The 4,959-nt window shown below is 32.1% G+C and overlaps 1 pseudogene; it reads left to right on the top strand.

Moving 5' to 3' along the window:
• Positions 1–1,632: 1,632 nt before the first annotated feature.
• On the top strand, positions 1,633–2,972 carry LOC132042107 (uncharacterized; annotated as a pseudogene).
• The last annotated feature ends 1,987 nt before the right edge of the window (positions 2,973–4,959 follow it).

Here is a 4,959-nt window from a genome sequence, read left to right as displayed (position 1 = left end):
TGTATTTTTTCCTTTATTATAAAAGAACCAAGGAAAAAACAATGCTAAAAACCTAATCTGCGGCTTAAGTCACAGCCGCCACCATTCCAACTTCTTCCTCTTCTTTTAACTTTGCAATACAATAAGTAATAACCCATCTTGCAATAGCATTAAAAAAAAAAAGGTAAACATTGTGTACCGCAGATATCCACATCCAGTAATCAAAAAAGATTTGAATTCGGCAAAAAAAAAAATGAACTTTTTAGCCGAACTCAGGCTAAAGATTGATACTCATGTATATAATCGAACATACATATAAATATACATGTTATCTAGTTAGGTAGCGGTACGATACCAATTGATCGAAATCGAATGCGCGGCGGAAGAAAAAGCCGGGCGATCGAACTTGCATGTAATATAGACAATACATAATCAAAGATATTGATCAAACATAAAATTGATACTTATCTCTTGAAGCGTGAATGCAACCTCGAATCTAGCCTTCAAGCACGAGCAAAACCCATCCACGCGTTCATCCTCCAATTCCACGGTCTTCTAGTATCCGAAGTTCTATGAACGTAATACTGAGTGGCAAGTATTCGACAAAGAACAATCCACACTTAGGGTTCAATGGCTTTCTTTATATACACACACTTTTTAGGGTAAACCCTAGCAAAAAACGTGTAGCCTCTAACCCACCAGGATATTATTTTTCCTTTTATTTTCCTTGTTAGAATATTCGAAGCCTGAAACCACAGATTTAATAACGAGTGCTTCCTATTGTGGTATTAATTCGGAATATGAACGAATTAATCCTACCACAATAAATTACAATTTATTCCACTAGAAAACGTAATTGCACTCCTACATTTAATTTCAAATCATTCATTAAAAACTTATTTAACTCCCCATGTTAAGATTACGACACCAATCAAATAAATTAAATTATCGACAATTTAATTCATCGAATTTAATCCTTTATATATTTCGCTTAACTTACATCACGCGACGATACAAAATCCACCGCGGGTTTTCACATGAGACTTATAAGCATCTATAAAGGGGTATCATCAATCTCAAAGTCGAGACACGGATTCTATCAACTAATTATTATTTCACAAATGTAATTTGCCATTATCCAATTTACCGGAATACATAGACCCGCAATTGAGTCGTACCTTTTAATAAATCAAAATAATGAACAAATCACATTGATCATAATAATTATATCAAGATTAAGAGTATAAGTACATTTAATGAACTAGAGAATTTGTTTTATATATTCAGTATAAAAACACTTATCTCTACTTGGTCCGTTCAATACATACAAAATGTCTTAGCACAAGAAGAACTACACCGTTCCCATAATGAAGATACATTATATTAATCTTGTGCTACAATCATACCAATGGCTTTGTCCAATTTACATCTTCGATTGTGAACATAAATTTTATACTTATAAGAACCCGATTTATTAATCTTCCGTGTATAAGCTAAACTCTATACACTAAATCATCTACTATATAAGTAAAAGGACACACATATGTAAGACATGATCTATTTAATTCTTTATTAAACAATGAATAAATAATTGTTCTATAATAAATACTATATCCAAACACATGGTTAATAGTATATATAACCCAACACACGATGTATTGGTTGCCTTGTTCTGGGATATTTTACAAGGACTCTTGTCATTGGTTTGCAATTCCAGACACAGACATTGTTGCAATTCTTTGTTTTGACGTAAGGACCGAGATATTCCGCAACATGAAAATGCCTAAAAGTTGTGGTTTCTTTGGCAGAACGCGTTATAGCCTCATAATTTTAAATGAGCGTCTAACGTTGATTTCCTATCCTGATCCAAGATCCGAGATTGACCCAAAACAAGATTCGATGGACATTTGGATAATGAGATAATATGGTGTATACAACTCAGGAAATACACAATTGGACCTCTTCTTATTGAATCTCCGTTAGCTGGTTGGAAGTATCACTTGTTGATTTCTCAGAGTACAACTGGATTTCTGATTTCGTATGATCTTAGTTCTGGGAAAATCAGGGAATTTAATTTACATGGTTCTCCTCAAAGTTTGAGAGTTGCTGCTTACAGGGAAAACTTGATTCCAGTTCCACGAGGAAGTGAGCATAGCACCCAATTAGTTCAAAAATTCTAGAGAAGGTATAGCTCTTCAATTTTAGCGTTCACAAATTAGCACCTTTTTTTTGTTAGAAAAGGAAATATTTCACAAATACATCTACAGAGGATTCAGTTGTGGCCGTGCCACCATATTACAACTATTGGTTACATTATCTAAAGATAACATAGAGTAACTTGTATAGTTGTATTACATTATCTAAAGATACATAGTACTACAACATTACCTGCTATCATTGCTTTGACCCTTCTAACGGACGTGTTTCCATTCTTCTCAGCGCACAAATACCCATCAAGGATGGAGTGTACCCAAAAAAGCGTAGTCGAATTTGGGCTTCCAAGTTCCAACAGTGGTGGCAACTATTGCTGCTAGTCTATAGACGTGGTGCACTGTGGGATTACCCTGCTGCGGGAGGAGGGACCTGGAGCCATCAACAAGCGATGAGTATTGTATGTTTGACCTGTATAGTAATTTAGTTATCTCCTGACAAAGTAGCACCTTATTAATGACATTTTGCATTGCGAATTTAGCAGGATCCATGTATCATCATATCATACTATACTAAAAGGAGTCGGCAACTTAAATGACCCAAAAAATGGCTGTCGGGACCAAAATAACGCAATAAAAAAAAAAAAAAGTTACCAAAGTAACCTTTGCGCACTAAATTAGTGCGCAATAGGACCAAACTGCAAATTTACAGTTAAGTCAATAGGGGTTACATTGTTTTTGTATAATTTTTAAGTTTTGAAATTTCCCGTTTTTTCCATACTTTGACAAAAGATTAGTCATATTTCAAAACGCCGGAATATCAATATTTTATACAGAACATGATATCTTTTTCTGCGAACAATAATGTAGGCTCAATACATCAAGTATACGTAAATGTTTGGATCATCGTTTAGGGGTTGTAAAGTGCCCAAGAAGTTTTGTTTGTTTGAATCTTGTTATCTAAAGGTTTAAGTGTTTTATTTATAATTAGTTTAGGATGTCAAGCGAGTTAGTTATAAACGATAACAAAGAGTAAAATACTATATATCATTAAGAAATAGATGCGCAAAAATTATACTTAATTTAAACCATGCTTCATGCACCCAAGTTGTTTTCTCAATGCTCCCACCTAGGTTTGACCCCTAGTGGTTGGGATAAAAAAGAGATGGCTAAACTACCAAGCCAAGTTTGTGAAAGTGACAATGTAGACATTTTTTTATTATTTATAAAGTTCACTAATGTCATCTAACTTGTTTTCATAAATTGAATTTCGAACCTTGAAATTGACATTCAAAACATCACTACCACGGAATTATCATCTTCAAATATATTTTTTATCACTAGATTTTTACTAAAGATGAATGAAAATTGTGCACCAATTTGGGGAAAAATTCAAATTGAACAGGAAAAAAGACGTTTGTCTAAAAACTGGCCCAATTTACGCAAAATTCAAATTGAACGCAAAAATACACAAAATCAAAAAAAAAAAAATCGCGGGAATCGGACTTCCGAGCGCAAAGTTATGACCGTTTAAAGTTTCACCAATTTACAACTACTTTTTCTCCCTATACTCATGATTTGATAATTTTATCTTAGCAATTTATATACCTACTTAAGTCTACTGGATAAAAAATTTATGGGACTTGCATTACTACGTTACTCAAACATTTTTTTAATGACGTCATTAACGCAGTAAATTACTGCGCTATAGAATAAAACACTTAAACCTAAAGATAATAAGTTTCCAAACAAACAAAATTTACTTCGAGGTACTTTATAACCCCTAAAATGACGATCCAAACGTTTACGTATACTTGATGTATTAAGCCTACATTATTGTTCGCAGAAAAAGATATCATGCTCTATATAAAATATTGATATTCCAGCATTTTGAAACATGACTAATCTTTGGTCAAAGTATGGAAAAAACGTGAAATTTTAAAACTTTAAAATTGTACAAAAAATATATATAAATATATATATAACCCCAATTGACTTAACTGTAAATTTGCAGTTTAGTCTTATTGCGCACTAATTTAGTGAAGGTTACTTTGGTAACTTTTTTTTTTATTGCGTTATTTTGGTCCCTACAGCCACTTTTTGAGTCATCTAAGTTGCGGACTCATACTAAAAGTGGGAAGGTTCTAAGACAAAGTTGAATTACCAAAATGTCAATCAAAAGTTGAAGGACCAATTTATCCTTTACTTGAAAATTATTCATATAATATTTTTGTACTAAAACGTAAATGCACCTTTCAGTAAATAATAAAGTAAATAGTAAAACTTAAAAGATGAATTCATTAATTACTATTAAAATCTGAAGAATGTGAATAGTTAACGTTGCATTAAAAGCACAATAAAAGACCATATTCATCTATTAAAACCAAACTTAATACATAAATATAATGGGAATGAAGGGATAGGAAAGAAAGGAAGAAAAAAAACCAAGAATTTTGTGGATTAGCTTGTGGGGCACGAGGTAGATGCTGGAGGATTGATTCCTGTCATCTTGAGTGATATATTAATTATCTAGGATTGATTCTTGTCATCATGAATGATATATTAATTACTTATTTATTAAGTTAATTACTTTACATCATTTCATATATACAACGTGGATATATATGAACATGAAAAATCCAAATAAATATATAATTATGTGGGAATATTGCTTCTAGTCATCTCGAAGGATATATTTATTTACGTATTCATTTATTGAGATTTGAGGATAAGTCATATAAAAAATCATTTTAAGCTCTACATAATCTATATCTATATATAAATATAAAGTTGAGCATAGATAAGGTGATGTAAGACTCTTAACTACCAA

This window comes from Lycium ferocissimum, unplaced genomic scaffold (assembly GCF_029784015.1).
Source record: "Lycium ferocissimum isolate CSIRO_LF1 unplaced genomic scaffold, AGI_CSIRO_Lferr_CH_V1 ctg13321, whole genome shotgun sequence".
NCBI lineage: Eukaryota > Viridiplantae > Streptophyta > Magnoliopsida > Solanales > Solanaceae > Lycium > Lycium ferocissimum.
This window is presented reverse-complemented; position numbering and strand designations above follow the sequence as displayed.